The sequence below is a fragment of the Hevea brasiliensis genome, chromosome 13, assembly GCF_030052815.1.
Source record: "Hevea brasiliensis isolate MT/VB/25A 57/8 chromosome 13, ASM3005281v1, whole genome shotgun sequence".
NCBI classification, from domain to species: Eukaryota; Viridiplantae; Streptophyta; class Magnoliopsida; order Malpighiales; family Euphorbiaceae; genus Hevea; species Hevea brasiliensis.
The window spans coordinates 75842843-75870632 of record NC_079505.1 but is presented as its reverse complement, the minus strand read 5'-3'; the positions used below and the strand labels follow the sequence as shown (position 1 = coordinate 75870632).

At 35.9% G+C, this 27790-nt stretch overlaps 1 pseudogene; it reads left to right on the top strand.

Annotated features, from left to right (window-relative positions):
• Window positions 1–8871: 8871 nt before the first annotated feature.
• Window positions 8872–27426, top strand: LOC110644942 (secoisolariciresinol dehydrogenase-like; annotated as a pseudogene).
• Window positions 27427–27790: the final 364 nt, after the last annotated feature.

Genomic DNA, 27790 nt, shown 5'->3' with positions numbered 1-27790 from the left:
TCTACTTCTTCATGAGTAGACAACTCTTGTTCTTCTTCATGAAGAAAACCATATCTCATCGTGGGTGAGATACCTCGTTGTTCTACGAGGAACAGTGTAGATGTTTCATCAATGGGTATAGGTTGACTAGATGGATCTATATCCATCGATGCATTGGTTGGTCGAGTGCAATTCTAACTCTATTTGCCTTCCTTTGCCTCCTTCTTGAACAAACATTTGTTCAAGAAATGTGGCATCTCTACTTATCACAACCTTTTGTGAAGTAGGAAAATAAAAATAATATCCAAAACTATCTTTTGGATATCCAACAAATCGACCTTTTACGATCTGTCTCCAATTTATCGGTGTTGACTTTTTGATATAAGCTGGACAACCCCAAATCTTAACATGCTTAAGACTTGGTTTTCTTCCATGCCATATCTCATAAGGTGTGGAAGAAACTGATTTTGATGGAATCCTATTCAGAATATACAAAGCTGATTCTAATGCAAATCCCCAAAGAAGATTGGCATATCGGTATAGCTCATCATACTACGTACCATATCCAATAGGGTACGATTTCTCCTTCAGATACACCATTCATTGTGGCGTTCTGGAGGAGTCGGTGAGAAACAATGCCATGCTCTCTCAAGTATTCATCAAATTCGATTTCAAATATTCACCTCCACGATCTGATCGAAGAGCTTTAATACTTTTTCCTGTTTGATTTTCTACTTCAGATTTAAATTCCTTAAACTTTTCAAAGGATTCATGTTTGTATTTCATCAAATATAAATACCCAAACCTTGATTTATCATCAGTAAAGGTAATAAAATAATGAAAGCCCCCTCTAGCCATTTCTTTAAATGGACCACATACATCACTATGTATTAATTCCAAAATATTTTCAGCTCTTAGCCCTTGTCCAACAAAGGGTGATCTAGTCATTTTGCCTTGAAGGCAAGATTCACAAGTTGGAGTAGGCTCAGAGCCCAATGAGGATAGAATCCCCATTTTCTTCAATTTTGCAATCCTATCTTCTGCAACATGACATAACCTTAAGTGCCAAATATATTTTGAACTTGAGTTGGTTTTCACCACGGCATTGCATTCATTTAGATTGTTATACTCTGGCCAGTAGAAACACTTTCTTATTGGCAATGGAAACACTTTTTTTTTTTGGTTGGTAGTGGAAACACTTTCCTTTGCCTTTGTCAGCTTTGGTTTTCCTTTTCTGTTTAGCTATTTTCTTAGAAGGACCATGAATCTGAGGTTTCTTTTTCCTATTGCCCTTCTTCTTGTTGGACTTTCCAGCAGAAGAAGATGCAACCAAAGCTACCTCTTTTCCTTTATTGCCTGGCATATTCTTTTGGGCAATAACCAGCATGTTGAGTAAACCAGCTAAGGTGCATTCCTGTTTAGTCATATGGAAATTTGTCACAAAATTCCCAAAAGACTCGAGAAAGGTGAAGGATCAAATCATGCGTAGTTGGAAATCCATGTTGAAGTCAAGATGTTCCAACTGCTCAATCAGCCGAATCATCTTGTGAACATGATCCCCAACATTCTATCCCTCAAACATCCTCATACGGAATAGCTGTCTAGATATCTCATACCTAGCATTCCTGCTGTGCTCACCATACAACTCTTGTAGGTGAAGGAGGATCTCACTCGCACTCTGCATGTTCTCATGTTGCTTCTGTAACTCATTACTCATGGAAGCAAGCATGTAACACTTAGCTCTCATATCATGCTCCTTCCACTTATCCAAAGTATCATGTTCCTCTTGTGTGGCCTCTGGAGGTAAGGGACCAGGAACATTTGAATCTAGAACATATCCTATATGTTCAAGGTTCAGGACAAGTTTCAAATTTCTTAGCCAATTAGACAGGTTAGGTCCTGTCAACCTATTGTGATCAAGTATGCTTGCAAGGATATTGGATGGTGGTGGTTGTTTTGTGCTCATTAATATCAGAAAATTAATTGCAGAAATAACCAGATTAATTAGTAAATGTATCATGTAATTAACCAAAATGATTATGGTCTTTTAATCAAATTGGTCCTCCCACTAACTTAGCGAATCCTACACTTCCAGAGTAAGCGGAAATCCTAGTTGGATGGATTTCTAGTGGGTGATTGAATTCTTATAATTCTATTGATCATCCTCAGGTACATCCATTATTGGAATTACAATAAACTATAAGTGAGCAACTCCTTGCCCATCACATCTCATGTGAGGTTCAATCCTTTACCTAGCCCCTAATGCTCAAAATCTCAGGTACATCCATTATTGACTTATCTTGCATTAGTTAAGTTGATCCCATTGAGTCAGTAATTATGCAAATAATTTTAATGTCCTCAGGTACATCCAATATTGGCCACTAAACCATTTACATATTTACAACATCTCATGCTTAACAATTATTCTTAAGAAAATCTCTTAAATTAATTGCATCTCATGCAACTATTTAAAATTTCTTAAAATAATTGCCCCAATGGAGGGCTTATGTTATAATTACTTTAATTATAGCATTTCCAACTTAATCATTTGATTGGAAGATTTTATAGCCATCCTTATTACTATTAAGGTCTCACTTTGCACATTATCCATTTAGCATGCATATATCATATAATTGCGTACATTCCCATACATCTCATGCATTCATGGATAAGCAGTAAATATGGTATGATCATGGACTTTCTAAGGGATTCAATTCTGAGCCACCAAGAATTGAATCAGGGCATTCCTAGGTGCATTTCATTCATTCATTTTACAAGAGTTGCTGAAGGAGTACATAATCAACACTTGATATTGAATTCCTCCCACTGGTCCCACCAATGCTCTTGATCTCCTTGAACTTCTTGCAATCCAATATTACATAGTAATCCTTGGCATACCAAGGCGAATTTACAAGAACTTAAATAAATGAAATTACAACCCAAAAATATTACAAACTTAATAATACATGCCCAAAATAAATTAAAATAAATTAATTAATTTACAATCCCAAAGAAACATAAAAGAAATAAATCCAATCACATTGGTCTTTTATAGTCCATGATCATCCATCATGCATATCACTATTTAACAATTAAATAAAACATACATACTTAAATTAAATTGAATATCTCATATTCAACTTAAAAATCCAGATTTGAATATGATTCAAATAAATTTAAAAATTCATATTTGAATCTCATTCAAACAAATTTAAAAATTCATATTTGAATCACATTCAAACAACTTCAAAAATTCAGATTTGAATCACATTCAAACATTTTTTAAAAAATCAGATTTGAATCACATTCAAACATTTTTTAAAAAATCAAATCTGAATTTTATTGAATCAATTTTAAAAAATCAGATTTAAATATGATTCAAACAACTTTAAAAATTCAGATTTGAATCACATTCAAGCAACTTTTAAAATTCAGATTTGAATCACATTCAAACAATTTTTAAAATTATGATTTGAATCATAATTTAATTGTGTGATTAAAACTACTAATTAAAAACTTTAATTAGTCAAAGATTAGGCCTTAGATCATACAACAATTGCAGAATTAAAAGCCAAACCTTGAACCACCCATGAAACCATTGTTGCCGCCACCAATGGTGGCTTCACCATGTGTGCCGCCACACCTCTTGATCCAACCAGCAATGAATCAATCATCTCATGATCAAATCACACAATTAAATCATATAATCAACAATCTAAATGGCAAATATAGTGGCTCTGATACCAATTGAAGGAACGAAAGCGTGAAAAACACAAGTTTATACCATTGAATTCAAAAATTTTCACCTAGGGTCACATGCATCATGTAAGATTTATTTTTATCTATTTGATTTCAATGATAAACAATATATTAAAACTCTTTTAATATGTTTTTGGATCTGTATTTGCCATTTAAGATTTTAAAATTAATCAGATTAATTTTAGAACCCTAGATTAAATAAAAAACGATTACACTAACCTCTTGATGTACTGCAGCGTGTCTGCACCTTTGAGATTCATCTTCAGGACACCAGATGTTGTTCCTCTAGCTTGTCCACACCAATAACACCTATGGCAGCCCTTGAACAGCTTCTAAAGCCTTTTCTATTAATTAGAAATTCAAGTTCTGCTTTTTAAGAGATTAGAGATGTAAACAGGACACTAGAAACAATTTCTAGCATTCTTAATTCAAGAGATTGATGGCTAATCTCTTTGAATTGATGAGAGATGAAGAAGAATAGATGAAAACCCTCAAAGTGGCGTGACAAAGGAGAGCAGTGGCTGCTGGTTATTTTTTCTTTTCATAACCACACTTAAATAGCTAGGTTAACACATTAAACCCTTGCCACATGTCACCCTTTGATTAGCTCTAGGTTTAAGTGACCCAATCACATTGTGCCAAGTGTCAAACCTATATTTAATCTTGATTTTAATCATCTTACATGATTAAAAAACATTTGGCAAGCTTATGTGTTATGCCATGTGTCACCATCTCATGGTGCCACGTGTCACACTGTAAAATGATCAAAATGCCCCTGTGTCTTAATTTTGAGTTCTCAACCCAAAATAATCATTTTTCTTCTTCTAATTAATTTATATCAAATATAAATTAATTAATTAATCTCTATTAATTAATTTCTCATTAATTAAATTCATATTTAAACACTTTAAATATAAATTTAACTTATATTATACATCCAACAATCTAGATTTGGTTTCAAGTCATGCTAGGGACTTTGCAATTTAATTGCAAACCAAACCTATTTAATTAAGCAATTAAACTCTTTAATTAATTAATTAAATCATATTTAATTAGGTGATAACTTGAGTATGTGTGTGACTTACTAGGCTCATCACTAATTGGCAATGAGACATGATATCAACTCTTAACATCATCAGAACTCTTTCTTACCATAAATGATTTCTCTAAATCATTTTATGAACCTCATAGACCATGGTTAACACCTAGCATAGCATGCCATGGCCATCCAATTAGTAATAAGGTTTACCTTATATGAACCTATAATCATATGTTACCATGCACTAGAATCTCTCTGTTACAAAATCGCAACTCAAGCTGGAGTCATGGTTTATGTCAAACTCCATTTACTATGAATATTATGTTCTCTTTTAATTCCAGTTCTTGATTAAAAGATTTTACGATCGAAACTCTTTTACGAATAAATCTATCTGTCTGGCAGAACTTGAAACATCAAGAACAATTAAATGAACATAGGATTTTATCTCTATTTACTTAGAGGAACAGATTCCATCTTGATCAACACCTACCTCCATATATAACTAGTAGGAGCCAACACATGCCCATATACCCATACACAGTACAAGTATGAAAGCAGTATCAAACTCAAACTACCTATATACAAGATAAGCGTGCTATCTCAGTCTAAAGATTATATGCACGATATGATTTATGACAAAACATTGACAAGAGTAAACTCCATGTGCTTGTCATAAGTGTCACTAGTTCGGCCTACTTATCATTTATAAGTGCCTATCATGTTTGTTATATGGCATGAGACTCACCATTCCATCTTATTTATATCTCATATAAATAACTTGGGAACAAACATGAATACAATCTTTCTGGATAAGTCATGTCCTTATTATGAAGTATCATCGATTGTGAACCTATTTATGATACTTCGTGCTAGAAATATTGTCACTCATATTCTTAACAACTTAAGAATAATATTTCTAACAAAATATCAATGGACCTTTTCTATTACACATAAATATATTATGTAAACGGAAAAGTGGAAATGCCTTTTATTAATAAAAATATGTACAAGATACATACTAAATGATATGCTCTAGGGCATACTACTAACAAAAATATTGTGCAAGAAATGCATCAGTGAGTTGCTCCCAATTTGTAATGGAGTTGTGAGGTAAAGAATCAAGCCAATCCAATGCTCTATCTTTCAAAGAGAATGGGAATAGCTTCAATCTTGCTGCATCATCGGACAGTCCAGGTTGTTTTTGCATGTCACAAATCATAGCAAACTTCTTTAGATGTGTATGTGAATTTTCAGAAGGATGTCCTCCAAATTGAGAATTTTGAATCATTTGAAGAACTCCAAAATCCATCTTGTAGCTATTTGCATCAATTCTTGGTCTTGCTATGCTTTCTCTCAAGTCATCAAAACGAGGAAAAGCATGATCCATCATACTTCCCCTAGGCACATTAGCATTTACAACCTCTTCACCTTGGGCTGCATTTTCATTGTTTTGATCATTTCCAGCATTACCGCCACCAATTCTAATTCTTTCATCAGCCATGTCTGCTCCAATTTCGGTTTCTCTCAATGCTTCTTTTCTTTTTCTGGTTTCTTTCTTGTTGGCTTTACAAAATTTCTCAATTTCAGGATTAAACAATAAGGTTGTGTCACTTGTGCTTCTAGCTCTTCTCATAAAAGATTAAAAGTACCTGAAAAAGAATAAACAAACACAAAATGAAAAGATAACAAAGACAAAACTATAAACAACTAAAATAATCAAGAATTCAATCTTAAACAAACAATTCCCCGGCAACGGCGCCAAAAACTTGATGTGGCCCAACCGCAAGTGCACGGGTCGTACAAGTAATATAGAAAAGATATCGTTCCCACGAGGAGTTGTGTTAATGATTGAATTTTTGATATAAAAAGTTGACTAAATTGAACTATTTTTGAAATTAAAGTAATAAATTGATGGGTATTTGAGTATGAAATCTATATGTGCAAAATTAATTCTCTAATCAACTATGTAATGATTTAACCAAATTTGCATCAAATTAAAATAAGCAAATTCAAATATGGCAGAATTTAAAATGGCAAGTAATTAAATTCAATTAGAAATTAACAATGATAAAAAGGCGATTCCGGAGTTCGGGATTTCATATTCAAGCTATTTTAGGATTTTTAAATTGGTTATCCAATCTTGTGGAATTTACTGGTTTTAAGGAGATTAATTCTTAAATTCTTTGAATACCCTTTCGAGTGGGACAAAGAGTGCCTTAATCAATCTAATCCTACTTTCGTGGAGTTAGAGTTAATTAAGACCCATTAAGTTCTTTAATTAATCTGTGAATCCTCTTAATCCTTAGTATATTTCTAGATCTAAGTTAATTAAGTCCAATTTCTTGATTATCTATCACAAGGCCTTCTCCTTTCGGTGCCTCAACCATGGATTAAGAACATTACTTAATGGGATCCTACACTAAGCATGTCATTAAGCATACAAGAAATGAATAAAACTCATTAAGACCACAAAATATGGATTACCCAATCAAAATCCACAAAATATCTCAAATATTACAACCCTTACTCCAGAATCAAAATAAAATTACTCACTATCCATAATGTTTACAAGATATTCTGAGTTTATAAGAAGATAAAGCTTTAATCTAAGCTAAGAAACAAGAAACTAAACACTAGAAAGGTAGGAAAAATGTAAGAAAAGAAAGAAATCTCCAAATCTGGTTGGAAATGGTGTGGGAGGTGATTGTGACTCTTCAGCTGCTGCTTGCTCCTTTCCCTTCTCTTCCTTTCCTTCTTTTCTTTTTTTCTAAAATGGGAAATGGGGCTATTTATAGCATTTTCTGAAATGGAGCCCTAAAATGGTGTGTTTTGGGAGGGATTTTCTGAGGGAATCTTCTGCCAGCTCATTAATGAAATCTTTGTGGGACTGCATAAGTGGACTGCATAAGTCGACTGCATAAGTCATGCAATCCCTTATGCAGTTTTCGGCTGGTTTCTAGTTCACTTATGCGAAACTGCATGACTAGGCGCATAGGTTATGCACAATTCCGTGAGATTGCATAAGGGAGGCGTGAATCTGCATAAGCTATGCACTCTCCTTATGCACAATTCGGCAGGTGTTGGAACAGTGTTTCTTCTCCTTATGCAGATCTGCATAGCTTATGCGGCAAGTTATGCCCAATTTGGCCAATGCATATTTCAACTTTAAAACTTGTTTTTGACATCTTTGGCTGTAGAAGTCACTCCTCAATGGCAAAATTTCTTTTTAGTCCTTCAAAAACACCATTTTTCCTACAAAACAAAGTAAAAATTATAAATTAATCCAAAATTGACAATAATGAAAAATTAACTAAATAACTAATAAAATTAACTAAAAGTGACTAATAATCAAATAAAATGGCTATGAAATTAAACCTAAATGATTATGCAAAATATATGCATCATTAATGCATTAAAATATCATAATTTATACATAAAATAATTATTTAAAATTTTGAAACGTTACAGTTAACAATAAGTGACGTTTTTTTATTTTTGTCCAAAAAGTGTATTCACTAATAAGTGACTTTTTTAATTTTCATCTAAAATATTTATTCATTAATTAGTGACGTTTTCTCAATTCTGTACTGATTGTCCATTTTGTTAATTTTTTTCCATGTTTTTATAATTATTTTCATTTATTACATTAATTTCTTTAATATGAGAATTGAAAATTGGCATGGTCTCCCCTAAAATTATGATTTTTTCTCTATTAAAATAGAAAAAAATGTATATAATTTATACAAGAGAGCTATATGGATTACAAAACACAACGCATAGTAACTCGCTAAAATTGAGTATGTTTTTGCTATCAAAACATAGAGTAATGTTATTGCTATCAAAACTAAGAGTACAAGCACATCAAAATAATATAATTTTTCAATGTACTACCTTTATAATAAAATATGTCATTGTAAGATTTTATATGTTGATCCAGAAAAAATTTTCTAGATCCGCCATATCATTGCAAGATCTAGTTTTGATTTATTGAAGGTTTTTGTGAATTCTTCTCTTATTCAAAAAGTGTTGAAAATTATTAGTATAGTTTGATTATTGAGTTTGAGGCTACCTCCATCAAAATGACTAATCGAACAATGGCGTATTCCAACGAAGTGGTGCTGCGTATTCAAATCTTAAAGGTGGTGAAACTTAACGAGGAAGACGCAGCCGAAGCAACAATTTATTTGGCAAGTTGATAAGCCCAAATATGTTATTGCGGAAGCTTATAATTAATTAATTTTTATCAAAGTTTAACATATGCCAACACAAATACGAGTATATGTCATTTTTCATTAGTCTAAAATAACGTACCAAATAGGTAATTAAAGTCGAAGAACAATAATTTATATAATTATTTGACATTTTTTTTTATAATTAATAGAATATATCAGGAATTTGTAGATATTTCAGGTTATCATTGTCTATGTCAGTAAAATAGCGATCCACCATATCATTGCTTATTAACTCCATTTTTTAAGGTTCCACTGTTTGAAATAAATATATGAAAATAATTAACATAAAAATACAAACAAAATCAAAACAAACATATGCTATTTTTACTATCATTTTGTTTGATTCAAATCATGATATTTTTTTTCTTTTTAAAAATTTAAAAATATTAAAAATTATACTTTTTGTATAATTATGATTTATTTAATTTTAATTAAAATTTAAATTTAAAACATTATAATTTTACAAATAATTTTTATAATCATTGTTTTTCTTATAATACATCATGTCATTAATTATCATACACCTTTGGTTTCTTGTCCTTGTCAAATAGCATAGCTCCTGAACCCTGTAGAGTTATTTAATAATTAGAAGAAATCCTTCAAAATTAAGAATAATTAAAAAATATATACGAATAATCAACACCCAATTTTTACCTCATAAACATCATTGCTAATAGTTCCTCGAATAATAATGTTGCAACAAATTTTATATTCACGAATGAGACATTATGTCACACCTTATCCCTCTGTAAGGCATAACATGATCCCGTAGTATACCTAATGAATTACCAAACTTCGCATATCGATAACCCATTAAATACAATACAAGGGATTTTAAAATAAATTGAATAAATTCAATTTATTTTAAGATGTAAAGTGATGTTAAATCATTATTAAAAAGCCATTAATTGGAGTTTAGGTTATGAGTTAAATTTTTAATTAATTCATTATTTCCGTAATTTTACAAAAATTTTAACAGAGTATCGGCTGTAATTTGAGAAAACAGTTCTTTAAAAACCTGTTAAAAATACTTCCAGTAAAGTTCTCAACCACAACTCCAATTAATCTCAACAATCCAACTCATTTCAATTAACACAATGCAATACATTTTCAATAAATCTCATCATCATTAATTTTAACTCAATTTACATATAAAAGTCTCAATTCACATAAAAGAAAACCAAAAATATTATTAATACAAACTTTAAGTACAACTACTTGACTAGTTCAATAGATACATATGAACAAAAATATTTACATCAAAAGAAATTATAAGGGTACAAAATATTATACCCATAAAAAGTCCTCAAAATGTGCTATTTTGCCACTATAACAGCTCACTTTGCTGCTTTATCCTTTTCCCTATCTGCGACAGCAATAAAAAAAGTTATCGCTGAGTAATTTTATTCAGTGGTGCACAATAAAAATTTTAAAGTTGCTGAAAATAAAAGCATTCATCGATAAACGGAAATTTAAAAACTTTCACAATCACATTTCACAAAATTGATGTCAACATTTATAATATCATTTTATCAAAATAATTTATAAATCATATTGTTGCCAATTAATAACACAACTTAGTTCATGACACAAAATTTTCAATCAATGTCGTGTTGTACACCACGACAAAGCAATCTCAACCTTACTAATCGAAATCAATGAGGGAGGTGGCTAGCTAGCTATATGAGTACTCATCCAATCTCAACCTCAAATTGGTAAGTCAGAGAGGGAGGAACATAGTTAATCTCAACCCCATAAATGGAAGAGAAACATAGTGATATTGCCATGTCAAGTGTGAATCCAAAACCAAATTTAAAATCATATTGTTTAAATATTTCATGCAAAACACTAAGCAATTTTCATTCCAAATTTTCATTTATAAAGTAGGCAATACAATATTTCTCAAGGCATTAATAAGCACAAATTATTTCCAAAACGTATTTAAATAAATTTTTCAGTAGCAAACAAGAAGTGGAAAATTTATTGAGCACAAACCTCGTATATTAGCTTTTCCTTAATTCACTGCCGTCTATTTCCTTCTTCGAAAGGCTCCTTTCCCATTGAAACATAAAATTAAGGTGTTTCAAGATTTATCCAAATTATTTCTAACAATAAGTCCAACAATTGAATTTTTGTACACTAATTTCATTTATAAGGTTTCATAAGTCAAGTTCTTTGTATTTTTTATTATGGTGATTACTATTCATTTGGCTAATTAGGTAAAATGTTGACTTTTTCATACTTAAGGGGTATACTAGTTCTAATTGCACCCACACACCACATTTTGGATTACAATTGTGTTGGCATTGATTGCCAATTGAAATTCAAAACTCCCTAAGAGAAATTTCAAAATTTTAATTTTGGTCACTTAGGTTTACTGTTCCACTGGACCTATTTACAGTGAAAATTTGGCTAAACTTTCTGCACTAAAATTGTTCCTTAATGTCTTAGCTTTAATTGTCTTTTTGAATCACTCCATTTGGAGTTTTGTAGCTCAAGTTATGCCACTTTTACTAAGGCTGGCCGGATTGGTCAAAACCCATAAATTTTGGGCACATTAGGGTTCTGGCAGATTTGGTGAGCCAATTTTAGTTGGCAATTTGACTAGGTTATGGTCAGAATTTGAGTTTGTGTTCCTCATAAAAGTTATTCTACTATGTCTAAGCTTTCCATTGGTATAAAAATCAGGTCATTTGGACCTTTTTACACCAAGTTATGACTATTTGAACAAGTACTATTCATATGATCAATTTTGTTCAGTGGCAGGGTACCTAATCCGGATTCAACCTAATTTTACACCAACTTGTGGTCAGTTTTAGGGCAAGGTTTCTACATGAAAATTGTTGCTTTGGGTCTTAATTTTCATCTCCAATTGGCCTCACACCAATTGGAGCAACAGAATTTCAGTTATAGCCATGTGAGTGAGCAAGGGTCAAGCTATCCAGATTTGGGCATTACCTCATTCAATCCCATTTCAATTCCATGCATTCACATGCACTTATAAGCACACCAATTGGCCAATTTAAGCATCAATAATGTCAATTGGTCATTAATTACCAAAATCCCCAATTTTGATAAACCCTAATTTGACATCCTCTCCATCTCTTTCAATTCATACAATTTAAGTCATTCAAAACATACAACCCAAGAAAATGATGCTTCTAGGCTCAATTACATATTCAATTTCATTCAATTCCATCAAACCCTAATTCCCTCATGTTGGCCGAATTTCCTAGGTTCCCTAACATGCATGATTTTCATGGTTCTTTACATAATTTCATCAATTTCAACTATATTTCATACATAGATTATGAACATGGTGAGAGTGTTGGCTTACCTTATTTAAGCAAATTTTCCACTTCTCCAATCTTTAATTTCCTTCTTCTTTTTTGCTCCCAAGTGATATATCTAAGTCTAAGGGTGAGATTTTATATTGAGGTTTAGGAAATTTATGGGAAGAAACTAGGGAAATTCAAGCTTTCTAAGTCCAAAAATGGTGGAACATGAGAGAGAGAAGAGAGAGAGAGAGAGAGGATGGCAAAGGGGTAGAGAAGAAGACTAATTTTTTTTTTATTTAATTTCTTTCCTTTTATACTTATCTCAAAATAATTAAATTAAATTAAAATTCTTTATTGTGTCATGCTTGCATCATGGATGATGTTATAAATCTTTTTAAATTTGCAATTTTCCTTTTCTTTTTCTTTTTCTTTCACACACCTCTTCACTTTTAATCAATCTTTCATAATTTTAATTTCCTACATTTTAATGGACATTTAGGCCAAAAGTCACCTCTAAGGGTGAATTGACCATTTTGCCCCTTACCGGTCTGATCCGTTTTTCCAATAGCACTAAGTTACTTCCTGAACCCTGATTCAATTATTTGAGCTGGTTCTCTATTCTTTTCTATGGTTTTCACAATATCATTAACTTCGCAATAATCCTTAGGCCTGGGGTGTCATGGGGTCCCACTCAAAAATAAGGCAGTGACTGAGCTCGTAGTCACTTTCCAATTCGGTCACCCTTCGCTGTGGCTTCGGCTCATTTAACCCATTATGCCTTGTTTTCTTCATTTACATTTAATCTTCATGTAATTGCTATTAATTTTTGTTCATGACTTTTCTAGGTAACTTAAATATGGTTTTACACATCCCAACTGTCCGGGCAGACACTGGTCAAGGGAATAGTGGAATGTACGGAACTACTGAACATAGGAGTGTTACACATTATTTCAAATTTTGCAATCTTCCTTCTTTTATCTAAAATTTACAATTTTGAATTTATCATAAAACAAAGTAGCATGAAATTTCACTATTAGCTACAATATAAAATCTATAATCATTTAAAATAAAAAATTTTAAATAATCTTTACATTTTTTAAAGAAATAAATGAAATAAACACTTCTACTTCATTTAAAAGATAAATATCACTGCAATTGCGAAGCAATTAAAATATTAATATAATAACATTAATATAAAGCATTACCTCGATATTAGTTTGAGTTTCTTAGTAAAATTTATATTCGACTAAATTGATTTAGTAATTTTTGTTTTCTGAATATAACACCCCAAATTTTTAAATTTATTATTTTGTGAGTAATATTAATATTTTATTTTATTTAAATTTTAGGAAATTATTTAAAATTTTTCGGATTTTAGAAATCAGGTTTGATTCCCCGAAAATATAAAACTTTGATATTTTTAAAAATTAATTTAAAGACCACATGGCAAAACTAAAAATATATTTGGACTCTATGAATTTTTCTGAGTTTTTTAGAATTTTTGGGCCTCGTTTTCCGTCACAAGGTAGAGTAAAAATTTAAAATTTTGTATCCTGAATCAAACTGACTGAATCGAACAGAACCGAATCGGACCGGTCGAATCGGACTGGCCTCCCTCCTTCTTTTCTTCTGTTCCCCTCGCGTCCCGACCCTTCTTCCTCTCTCTCCTTTTTTCTCTCCCCTCCCTCTTCCCCATGCCGGCCAGCCATCACCCCAGCCTCCCTAGCTCGCTGGCGCCCAGCCTCGCCCTTCCCTCCTTGCCAACCGCCGCCTGGAACGCCTAGAAAGCGTGCGCGAAGACCCCCAACGCGCAGTGCGCTGCTTCAGCTTCCCGGCCAGAATCCGACCGATCCGGCCACCAATTGGGCCGGGTCTTGTGTCAAACACCATCTACACCTCGAGAGCTTTCCATAGACACCAAGAACACTAAAATCCATCGAGCGGTTTGTCCAATTTTTGTCCGAAAAGTTTTAGCCCATTTTGACTTTTGGGCTATATTTCTCCCAAACCGTGAACCCCACGAAAAAATTGAGAGTACCAGAGAGCTCCACTTGTTGAGAGCTTCGCGGAAATATAAATTTAGAAATTTTTTGACACTGTTTTTCGGTGGGTTCCACGAAACTTCGTAGTGTTTTTCCGAACATTAAATGAGCTTAGAAAATTCTGTAAAAATTATATACTAACCCCTGTGTTGTGGACTTCGTGTAAGTACCTTCAATTGGCAGAAATTTGACGGTTGCCCAGGTCTGTGAATTTCCGGCCAGGCAGACAGGCTACCGAAAAAGTCTCAGAATTGGATCGAGATTTTGGCTACCCCACCATTGTCAGACATCCTGAGCACGTTCCGTGATCGGAATCGGCATAGGTAAACCCGAACCTTACTTTTTCTTAATTTTCTAGTGCTTGAATGGGATTAAAAATCCATAAAATATTCGTGGTAGCTCAAAAAATTATGATTCTTTTTGCATTAGCATAGAAATATTGCTAAGGACCGCAGGGCAAAGTTTTAGAATTTTTAGAGCTTATTTGGATAGTTTTTGCAAAAAGAGTCAATTATAAGGACTAAACTGTAATGTTACATATTGAAATTGATGACTGTTTGGATGGGCCCAGAAGGGGCTGTGCAATGTGATTGAGTTGTGGATATATGGTTTGTGGATATAGAAGTGTGTTTTAAGCCTTTTTACAGGTTGGGTAGGTCCTAGGTATAGGGGAGACTCTGCCAGATTTTTGACACTACTTAGGACATCTTTGTGCTTTTTCTTGGTTTGTATTGAGTCAGTTATATTAAATAATTGTAATAAAATTGTCAGGTGAGCCGGGACAGCCTTCCTCCTCCGCCCAGCAGCCACAGTGACTTCGATTGAGTCTGTGAGTAAAATATTAATTTTAATTGTAATTTCGATATTATTATATGTTCAAGCATGCCCATGCATCACTTATAAACATGTATCTATGTAGTTAAACACTAGGCATGTTTTATGTTGCATTCATAATTGTTAAAGTGCCTTAGATGTTATTGTGGTAATTTGGAGCAGTGTGCGTGAGTTGGCGTGCGTGTGGTATGGTGTTGGCTATGGACAGGACGGGTAGACACGGCTTGAGATCTTCACTGGTACCCGGTCATTCGGGGTAGACACGGCTTGAGTTCTTCACTGGGACCCCGATTTGGTTTATTAAGTGGAAGTCTGACTTGAGTTCTTCGCTAACACTGGTTAGATTAAGAGGGTTGTTTAGGGGATCAGCTCCCATATATGTATTGTTTGACCTTATCGGGTGTGTGAGTGCTCCAAATTACCTTTTTGATGTGATTTGTATGAAATTTATGACGGTGTTGCATTTCACTTCACAGGGTGCATTAGTTTTAAATAGCTATAGAGATTATGGTTAAAATTGATATTTTACTCTCTGAGTTGAATGCTCACTCCTATTCATTATTTTTCCAGGCTACAGGAGGATATTTGTTGTGGTTAACCTGCTTTTCTTCTTCGTAGGTCGTTTATTAATATTTATATAATTCTATTAACTCCTAGAATTTTTGTATGTGTTATAAATATTTATTTGATTTAGGTCTGTAATATAATTACCATGTTGGACCTGTAAACTTATTATATGCATGTTTGTTGGACTGGATGAGAGAGCTAAGCTCTCATTTATTTTTGTGACATTTGAGTATGTGGAGGGTGAGCTGAGCTCCTCAATTGATTATATATTGTGTTTACAGGTCGAGCGAGTCAAAAACTCCCCGTTGAAAGGTCCATTTTATGGCCGGACTCTGTCCGGTTGAATTCTTGAAATTGGGCTCAAATGGGGCTTAGAGTTGAGTCGAGGAATAGTTAGGCTTACTACGGGCCTCGGGGGCTTTAGGTTGGCCCAGGTCCTAGTGCCGGTCCGACCCATAGGTTGGGTCATAACAAATGTGGTATCAGAGCTTAGGCTCCAGATTCATGGAGAAAAATTATCTAAAGTGTTAGGAAGAGTCTAATAGGAGTCACATGAGGAAAATAGGGTCCACATTCGTCTTGCATTGTCATCTTTGCTTCTAGTTTCTGCTTTATATAATTATGTGAAATATGAGTCTATAGAGTTGTGTAATATGTCATTTTGAAATTTTATGGGCTAATGCTATTGAATTTCAGGAAAATGCGTAGAAGCAGGAGAGCTGCCACTGCACCAGAACCAGATGTGCCTGACGAGGTGTCGGCACAGGATGAGGCGCCTGCCCCGAGGAGGCGGGGTAGGAGGCCTAGAGCTGCTCAAGTAGAGGAGCAGCCACCACCAGTTCAGGAACAGTCTTTTGTGGCCCCGAGTCCCATGGACCCAATGGCAGCTACTCTAGCTGGTTTGCAGAGAACCATCGATATGATGGCACAGTATATGGTCCACCCTCCCCAACAGCAGCAGTCCACCGCACCAAGAGGGGAACCGTACAAACAAATAATAAATTTTAAGAAATTGGTGCCTGGTACTTATGATGTGTCAGACGATGCCTATCAGTTTTTGGATTCCTGCAAACAGACAGGGATGGAGTTGTAGTTGACTAATAGGAAACTCATAGAGTGTGTGCAGCATGTCATAGGGCCTATGCCTAGACAATGGATGAATGACTACATATTACCTCGGATGGAAGGTTTGTCATGGACCCAGTTTGTGGAACTGTTTATCAACCGGTTTGTACCAGAAAGTTTCAGAGATCAAAAGCAGTGGGCCTTTGAGGCCTTAAGACAGAATGGCAGGTCTGTAGATGAATATGCTATAGAATTTCTAGAATTAAGCAGATATGCCCCTACAGCAGTGGCTACTGAAAGTATGAAGGTGAAAAGATTCCTAAAGAAATTTGGGCCGGAGGTATGAAAACACAGCCATGATGTCGTCGATCTTTTGATGTAGTAGTTGATCGAGCCCGATAGATTGAGATTAGCTACACTAGAGATGACAGTGGAAGAGCAAAGAAAAATAGAGCAGAGGGTTCTTTAGGTGTTCCCCACATGGGTGCTCCAGATAGCGGAGGCCAGAGTAATTACAGAGGAAGAAGTAGGTACAAGAGGAGTGGTTTTAGACACAAATCTCGAGATTGAGACCAGTGCGGATCAGCGGTGTTCCTGATTCGAGTGCAGATTAAGTGCAGTTCAAGATCCTTCCTTGCACCTTGTGCACAGTGTGGAAGAGGACATTCAGGACCTTGTCTAATGGGTTCAGGAGTATGTTTCAGGTGTGGCCAACTGGGTCACTTTGCTAGGGAATGCCCCGTGTTCAGGGAGCCACAGATGGGGTCACAAGGTTCTGTTGCAAATGTTCCTCGTCAGTTTTATCACGGTGCTTCGGCATGGCAGTGATCGATTCGATGTGGCCAACAGGGTCAAGGACAAGGGGGACGTGGATTTGGAGGCAGATCAGGAGGTAGGAGTCAGTATCAGGGTTCTGCAACCCAGGGTAGGGGTCAAGCTCGGGTTTTCACCCTGACCCACCAGGATGCTCAGTCTTCCAATGCAATTGTGGTAGGTATTCTTCTAGTCTGTTCCTATGAGGCTCATGTTTTAATAGATCCGGGTGCTACGCACTCATTTGTCTCCCCAGTGTTTGTCATGAGATTGGGTAGGAACTCTACAACTTTAGAATGCCCTTTGTCTGTAGCTACCCCACTTAGTGACAACATAGATGTAGACATGGTTTTTCCGGGTAGCCCAGTAGTAGTGGATGGAAGAATCCTCCCAGCAGACTTGGTTCCTTTATCAGTAATGGATTTCGATGTAATTTTGGGAGTGGATTGGTTGGCAACTCATTATGCCACTTTAGACTGCAGGAATAAAAAGGTGTATTTCCACATACCTGGTGTGGAAGAATTTAGCTTTGATGGTGACAAGAGCATGGCTCCATATAATTTGGTGTCAGCAATTAGTGTTAGAAAAATGTTGAGGCGTGGATGCCAAGGGTATTTAGCATTGGTGAGAGATACATCTATAGAAGGTGTCAATATGAAAAATGTTCCTGTTGTCAGAGAATTCATGGATGTCTTTCCTGATGAGCTTCCAAGGTTGCCACCAGGAAGGGAAATAGAGTTCTGCATTGATGTTATGCCGGGTACAAATCCCATATCAATGCCGCCTTACAGGATGGCACCAGCAGAATTGAAAGAGTTAAAGGAGCAACTACAGGAGCTTTTGGACAAGGGTTTCATACGTCCGAGCACTTCACCCTGGGGTGCTCCTGTTCTATTTGTGAGAAAGAAAGATGAATCCTTGAGGTTGTGTATTGACTATAGACAGCTGAATAAGGTGACTGTGAAGAACAAGTATCCACTTCCTCGGATCGATGATCTGTTTGATCAGCTCCAAGGGGCTAGATTCTTTTCCAAGATAGACCTGCGATTAGGCTACCATCAGTTGAGAATCAGGAATGAGGATGTGTTCAAGACAGCATTCAGGACAAGATATGGTCATTATGAGTTCTTAGTGATTTTTTTGGACTCACTAATGCACTAGCAGCTTTCATGGACTTGATGAACAGGGTGTTCAGGCCATTCTTGGACTGTTTTGTCATCGTATTCATAAATGACATTTTGGTATACTCTCGGACCGAGGAAGAACACGTGTGGCACTTGAGGATGGTGTTGCAGTCTTTGAGGGAGCACCAGCTATATGCCAAATTTTTAAAATATGAATTTTGGCTATAAAGCATCTCATTCTTGGGACACGTGGTTTCTAGTAAAGGCATTCAAGTGGATCCCAAGAAAATTGAGGCTGTAACTGATTGGCTTAGGCTTACAACCGTCACTGAGGTGCGAAGTTTTCTGGGCCTAGCTGGCTACTATAGGCGTTTCATGCAGGATTTTTCTAGGATAGCAACTCCCTTAACTAAGTTAACTCAGAAGAATGTTCCATTCATTTGGATAGATGATTGTGAGGAGAGTTTCCAGAAGCTTAAGGAGTGTCTAACCACCGCCTCTGTGTTGACACTACCGATGAGTGGTGAAGGATATACCGTGTATTGTGACGCCTCCTGAGTTGGCTTAGGGTGTGTTTTGATGCAGAATGGAAAAGTAGTGGCTTATGCTTCAAGACAGCTAAAGAGGCATGAGCAGAACTACCCCACCCATGATTTGGAAATGGCGGCTGTGGTGTTTGCACTAAAGATCTGGAGACACTACCTGTATGGTAAAGTGTGCGAGATATACACCGATCACAAGAGTTTGAAGTACATCTTCCAACGGAGGGATTTAAACTTGAGACAGAGGAGATGGATGGAGCTTCTGAAGGACTATGATTGCACCATCCAATACCACCCTGGGAAGGCCAATGAAGTAGCAGATGCTTTGAGCAGAAAATTTTCTAGCAGCTTGGCGCACATATCAGCGGAGAAGAGACCGTTGATTTAGGAAGTACATGAGTTGATGGATCAATGTCTAATCTTAGATCTTTCAGATGAAGGGGTATTGCTGGCTCATTTTTCAGTACAGAGACCAACAACTGATGAAGATCATAGAAAGAATACAGCAAGGTGAAGGTGGTGAGTTTGGATTTGCCATTGATGGTGCCCTTATGCAAGGTTCTAGGATATGTGTGCCCGACGTGGACAATCTCAGAAATGAAATCATGCGAGAGGCACACTATACACTATATAATGTCCACCCAGGCTCCACCAAGATGTACCATGATGTGAAAGATAGCTATTGGTGGAATGGCATGAAGAGAGACATGGCAGACTTCATGTCCAAGTGCTTGACTTGTCAGAAGGTGAAGTTTGAACACCAGAGGCCATCAGGGAAGCTGCAAGAGCTCCCTATCCTAGAATGGAAGTGGGAGATGATTACTATGGATTTTGTGACTGGGTTGCCTCGTACCACGCGAGGATATGATTCGATATGGGTAATTGTAGACCACTTAACTAAATCAGCTCATTTCTTGCCTGTGAAGATCACATATTCTGTTGCACAGTATGCCCGACTCTATATTCGAGAAATCGTCAGATTGCATGGAGTTCCTGCTTCCATAATATTTGACAGAAGGCCCCAGTTCACTTCTCGATTTTAGAGAAAGTTGCAGGAGGCACTTGGCATGCAGTTGAACTTTAGTACCGCTTTCCACCCTCAGACAGACGGACAATCCAAAAGGACAATCCAAACACTGGAAGACATACTCCACATGTGTGTTTGGATTTTGGAGGTCAATGGGATGATCAGCTACCTTTGGTGGAGTTTGCCTATAACAACAGTTATCATTCCAGCATAGGGATGGCACCCTATGAGGCACTATATGGCAGAAAGTGTAGGTCTCCTCTGTGTTAGACGGAGATGGGAGAAGTAAAGGTACATGATGTAGACCTAGTGCAGTACACTTCAGAGATAGTTCCTTTAATTAGGGAACGATTGAAAATAGCTTTCAGCAGGCAGAAGAGTTATGCAGATCCCAAACAAAGGGATGTAGAGTTTGCAGTAGGCGACTACGTATTCCTGAAGATTTCTCCGATGAAGGGAGTCATGAGATTTGGAAAGAAGGGCAAGTTGGCACATCGGTATATTTGACCTTTTGAGGTTACTGATAGAGTTGGAGTAGTTGCCTATCGGTTGGAGTTACCACCCAACTTTTCTCATGTTCATCCTGTATGTCACATCTCCATGCTCAGGAAATACATTCCTGATCCTTCTCATGTGCTATAGCCGGATGTAATAGAGCTGAAAGAAAACCTGACGTTTGAAGAGCAACCTGTAGCCATAGTGGACTACCAAGTGAGGCAGCTAAGATCAAAACAGATCCCTATGGTTAAGGTTTTGTGGAGGAGTCAGTCAGTGGAAGAGTGCACCTGGGAGTCAGAGCGGGACATGTGTAGCAAGTACCATTATCTATTCAATGTATAATTTTGTACTTTATTCTGCCTTGTGTAAAATTCGAGAACGAATTTTCTGTAAGGGGGGAAGAATGTAACACCCCAAATTTTTAAATTTATTATTTTGTGAGTAATATTAATATTTTATTTTATTTAAATTTTAGGAAATTATTTGAAATTTTTTCAGATTTTAGAAATCGGGTTTGATTCTCCGAAAATATAAAACTTTGATGATTTTTAAAAATTAATTTAAAGACCACGTGGCAAAACTAAAAATATATTTGGACTCTACGAATTTTTCTGAGTTTTCTAGAATTTTTTTAGAATTTTTGGGCCACGTTTTCTGTCCCAAGGCAAAGTAAAAATTTAAAATTTTGTATCCTGAATCGAACCGGCCAAATCGAACCGGACCGGATCGGACCGGTCGAATCGGACCGGCCTCCCTCCTTCTTTTCTTCTCTTCCCCGCGCGTCCCGACCCTTCTTCCTCTCTCTCCCATTTTCTCTCTCCTCCCTCCTCCCCACGCCGGCCAGCCACCGCCCCAGCCTCCCTAGCTCGCCGGCGCGCCGCCTCGCCCTTCCCTCCTCTCCGGTCGTCGCCTGGAACGCCAGGAAAGCGCGCTCGAAGACCCCTGACGCGCAGCATGCCCGAAAACCCCTGACGCCAGAATTCGACCGATCCGGCCACCAATTGGGCCGAGTCTTGTGTCAAACACCATCTACACTTCGAGAGCTTTCCATAGACATCAAGAACACCAAAATCCATCAAGCGGTTTGTCCAATTTTTGTTTGGGAAGTTTTAGCCCATTTCAAATTTTGGGCTAGATTTCTCGCAAATCGTGAACCCCATGAAAAAACCGAGAGCACCAGAGTGCTCCATTCGTCGAGAGCTTCGCGGCAATATAAATTTTGAAATTTTCTGATACCGTTTTTCGATGGGTCCCATGAAACTTTGTAGTGTTTTTCGAGCATTAAATGAGCTTAGAAAATTTCATAAAAATTATATACTAACCCCCGTGTTGTGGGCTTCGTGTAGGTACCTTCAATTCACGAAAATTCGACGGTTGCCCAGGTCTGTGAATTTTCGGCCAGACAGACAGGCTACCGAAAAAGTCTCAGAATTGGGTCGAGATTTTGGCTACCCCACCGTTGTCAGACGTCCCGAGCGTGTTCTCGAGATCAGAATCGGCATAGGTAAACCCGAACCTTACTTTTTCTTAATTCTCTAGTGCTTGAATGGGATTAAAAATCCATAAAATATTCGTGGTAGGTCAGAAAATTATGATTCTTTTTGCATTAGCATAGAAATATTGCTAAGGACTGCGGGGCAAAGTTTTAGAATTTTTAGAGCTTATTTGGGTAGTTTTTGCAAAAAGAGTCAATTATAAGGACTAAACTGTAATTTTACATATTGAAATTGATGACTGTTTGGATGGGCCCAGGAGGGGCTGTGTGATGTGATTGAGTTGTGGATATATGGTTTGTGGATATAGAAGTGTGTTTTAAGCCTTTTTGCAGGTTGGGTAGGTCCTAGGTATAGGGGAGACTCTGCCAGATTTTTGACACTACTTAGGACATCTTTGTGCTTTTTCTTGGTTTGTATTGAGTCAGTTATATTAAATAATTGTAATAAAATTGTCAGGTGAGCCGGGACAGCCTTCCTCCTCCACCCAGTCGCCACAGTGACTTCGGTTGAGTCTATGAGTAAAATATTAATTTTAATTGTAATTTCGATATTATTATATGTTCAAGCATACCCATGCATCACTTATAAATATGTATCTATGTAGTTAAACACTAGGCATGTTTTATGTTGCATTCATAATTGTTAAAGTGCCATGGATATTGTTGTGGTAATTTGGAGCAGTGTGCGTGAGTTGGCGTGCGTGTGGTATGGTGTTTGCTATGGACAGGACGGGTAGACACGACTTGAGATCTTCGATGGGACCCAGTCCTTCGGGGTAGACACGACTTGAGTTCTTCGCTGGGACCCCGATTTGGTTTGTTAAGCAAAAGTCCGGCTTGAGTTCTTCGCTAGCACTGGTTGGATTAAGAGGGCTGTATAGGGGATCAGCTCCCATATATATATTGTTTGACCTTATCGGGTGTGTGAGTGCCCCAAATTACCTTTTTGATGTGATTTATATGAAATTTATGATGGTGTTATATTTCACTTCACAGGGTGCATTAGTTTTAAATAGCTATAGAGATTATGGTTAAAATTGATATTTTACTCTCTGAGTTGAACGCTCACTCCTGTTCATTATTTTTTCAGGCTACAGGAGGATATTTGTTGTGGTTAACCTGCTTTTCTTCTTCGCAGGTCGTTTATTAATATTTGTATAATTCTATTAACTCCTATAATTTCCGCATGTGTTAGAAATATTTATTTGATTTGGGTCTGTAATATAATTACCATGTTGGACCTGTAAACTTATTATATGCATGTATGTTGGACTGGATGAGGGAGCTGAGCTCACATTTATTTTTGTGACATTTGAGTATGTGGAGGGTGAGCTGAGCTCCCCAATTGATTAAACTTCGCATCAGTTACGCTTTCTAGATCTGTGAGAATTTATTTGTTCAAGATCCATTATTAGGGTGATGGTTGAATCTTACGTTTATGATTCACATTATGTTTGTGATTGTTATGATCTATTAAGAATTATTTTACAACTTTTGCAAACATGGGGCCAAAGTGATAATCGCTGACATCCAAGATGACTTGGGCAGGTCAGTTTCTGAAGACCTTGGAGCTGATAAAGCCGTGTTTGTGCACTATGATGTAACCATAGAATCTAACGTTGAAAAGGTAGTAGACACGAAAATCTCCACCTCTAGAAAGCTCGACATAATGGTGAACAATGCAGCCGTCGGCGATCCAAACAAACCCAACATCGTCGACAATGAATTGGCCGATTTTGAGTGAGTGGTGAAGGTCAAATTGATAGGGGTTTTCCTAAGAACTAAACATGCTGCTCGATCGATGATTCTTGCTCACCAAGGAAGTATAATTACATTGGGCAGCGTATGTTCTAGTGTTGGAGGTGTTGCATCTCACGCATACACCAACACAAAGCATGCTATTATGGGTCTAGCGAAGAATGCAACAACGGAGCTTGGGCAGTTTGGAATTCGAGTGAATTGCTTGTCACCTTACTTCATTGAAACACCATTGGCAATGAACTTCTTCAAGATGGAAGATGTAATAACTGGATTTTTAAAATATAAATTTTATATTTTTATGTAGTATCTAAATATTATTTTAATATTATTTAACTAATTTATAATTTTTATAAAACTTTTATTTATATATTTTTAATGTTATTTCTAAACATATTTTGTAAAATTATTTAATAATCCAATTTCAATTGAAATGATTAGTTTTAAAAATTAATATTAAATCAATTAACAAAATATATTATTGCATTATTGTTAACCTTGATTTTAAGATTTGATTAATTGTTATTAATTTGATTATTATTAGTATTATTATTATTATTATTATTATTATTGTTGTTGTTGTTGTTGTTGTTGTTGTTGTTGTTGTTATCATTATTTTATTTTCTTTATTAGTTAATTATACACATATTTGTATTTTGGGACCCAATTGAAGAGAATTTTGGACTTATTTGAATATACCCAAAAAGTTCAAAAATTGAAAGTGTAATTAAAAGTTAAAAAAAAAAAAACTAAAGAATGCACAAAACCCCCTCCTTTTCTCTCTCCCTCACTTTCCCTCTCTCGTTTTCCCTTCTGACTAACCAGCAGTAGCACAGGCGAGGCACTGGCGGATTCCTCCACACCCGATTGACCACTAGACAACCGTGGCTCACGACAACAGGCGGTAGAGAGAGAGAGAAGAGAGAGAGGAGAGAGAGTATTTCTCCAACCAAAATCTGGCCGTTCCGACTAGTGCTCGGTGACACCATCAGTTCCAATTGATTCCCCTCCACTTGGGGAAGCTTTTTCAACCAGCCTCACCACCGGCAACCACCAAATTCATGCAAAACCAAGAGAGAGAAAACATAGCCTTTGCTACTTTCTGAATAGATTCTTACCAATCTGACCATTGGATCAGAAATCTTAGATCACCGTTGAACTCAGAGCTTTCAAGATGAGACTAACCCTGCTCCGATTGGACACCGTTTGAAAAAGGCGATGATCAAACGGTCCAAATCGCTTAGTGATATTTTTGACCTTTTTCGATGCCTGTAAATTAAATATAGTTATATGATAATTATTAATAATTTATGGGATTCGTTTAGGTGCAATCGGATCAACGATAGCTCACGACACTTGGGCGAGTTTTGGCTCGATGCAGGTGTCCAGCAGACTATCCCAGAAAAGGGTCGTGTTTACAGTCTTTTTCACTATTTTCATACATTTTGAATGCGTTCTAGGTAGCAGAATTTTATAAAGGTAGTCCCTAACTCAAATTGTATAGTTTATTCTTTGATTAAGTTAGCTGGTTAAATCTTTAAAATATTCCTAGCTTAGAAATATTTAGTAAAATGATTTTAATTAATACATGAACAATGTGGAGGACCTTTAGAAATATTTTCATATTTTTGAAGTGTTAAAAATAAATATTTGGACTGCAGAGGAGTTAGAGACCTGAGCTGGAGTTTGAAGGATTGGACCTAGATTAGGATCCTTGTAGGCTTCGGATAGGCATTATAATTATTATTGTGAACCTGAGGCCCTGTGTGTTGTTGATATTGTGTTTTCTTGTATGGGGGTTAAGCCCAGTTATAGGAAAGACTCTGCCGAAATTTCGACAATACCTTAGAAAATTATTCATGTTTCTTTGATTAAATTAATTAATTAATTCTGTCAGTAAATTTGATAGAGGTCAATGTGCCTGTCTAGGTAATCGATGCCGATTAGCCTTTCTTCTTCTTCTAGCTTGACCAGCTGTAATTTCAATATTAATTATATATTTAGTCTGTGAGTTGAATATTGATTATTTTTGTAATTTCAATATTAATTATATATTTAACATGCTTATGCATTCTATAAATAATTAATTATGCACATAAATAGTTAATATATTAGGAAAATTTTGGATGTTGTATATTTAATTATTATTATTATTATTATTTATTTGTGATTACAGCCCTAAGGATAATTTAGAGCTCTCTTTGTGTGTTGGTGTTAGTTTGGTGCGGATATGGATATGGGTAGGACGGTAGTTACGGCTGGAGCTTGACTCACTAGAACCCAATCCTTATATATGGATAAGTCGGGGTGAGTACGACTTTAAGTTAATCTCGCTGACCCCCGCACTTGGATTATTAAGTGAAAGTCCAGCTTGAGTTGACCTCGCTGGCATGTATTGTATTAAGAGAGCTGTGTAGGGGATCAACTCCTATATATGTATTGATGTAATACACTGGGAGTGTGAGTAACACCAAATTAACTTCTTGTGCGAATATTGGATGAATTCTTGTTATATGTGATGGATGTGCATTTCATGGTATGATTGTACTAGTTTTAGATAGTTATAGAAATTGCACTTATAATCAATATCTAAACTCTCTGAGTCAAACGTTCATTTCTGTTCAAATATTTTTCCCAAGTTGCAGGAGGAGAAAGTTTATTTCTTCGAGTCTAACCTGCATTTTCCTCCACAGGTTGTGCTTCTTAGTTCAATAGTTTACTGTGTCTATTTATTTATTTATTTAATAACTAGAGCTTCGTTGCGACATTGGTTTGTGTATATATTGTATTAAGTAATGAAGAAATTTATTATATTAAATAGTTTGTACATGATGAGTATCAGGATTGAGCTTGGCTCCCCCTATTTTAATTTCCTGATAAAAATCGGATTGAATTGGCCCAAAATAAATTTACAACATTTTATTTTATTTTTGTTCACATGTTGGGCCTTGATTTTAGTCCTGGTTATGGCTTTGGGAATAATGAGGCTTACTATGGGTCTCAGAGGCTTTATACTGGCCTAGGTCCTAGTGCCGATCTAGTCCGTGGAATCGAGTTGTGATAGAAGAGGATGGAAGGAGTAGTGGCTTATATTCAAATCTTAAAGGGTTAAACTCACACAGGAAGTGTAGCAGAAGCAGCCATTTATTTAGCCATTGATAAGTCAAAGTACATGAGTGGTCATAATTTAGCATTAGATGGACATTTTACCACCATTAATCCTGCTTTTGGCTTGTTTCAAGGTCTGCATAGACCAAATAATATGTGCAGGGTTCGCTAGAAATCAATGCTGTCTCCTGCAATTGTTGTTTGTTTAATAAAAATGATTACTGTAATATAATGTTTGAGCAGAAACAATTCAAGAATATTCATAAAGGTTAATGTTTGAAGTCTTCTAATAATCTACACTATAAGCATTTATTCGCTTTGGTAATATGCTCAAGTGTTATATTATGAGCATAATGTTTCTTAGGAAATTATGACAAATAACCTTGTGGTTTGAGTTTTTTTTCAACTAGAGTACTGTAGTTTGATTTACGACAAAAAGAATCCCGTGATCTTCTGCCATTAACAAAGTTCATCTTTTTCTCTAACGCCATCCATTAATGCTTAATGTGGAATTAAATATTGAATTAAGAAAATATCTTTTAATTATAAATACGAGCCCCACCTGAAATATAATTTAAAAATAAAAATTTTCTTTCCGTTTTCTCCAGCATTTCGTAGAGACCAAACAAA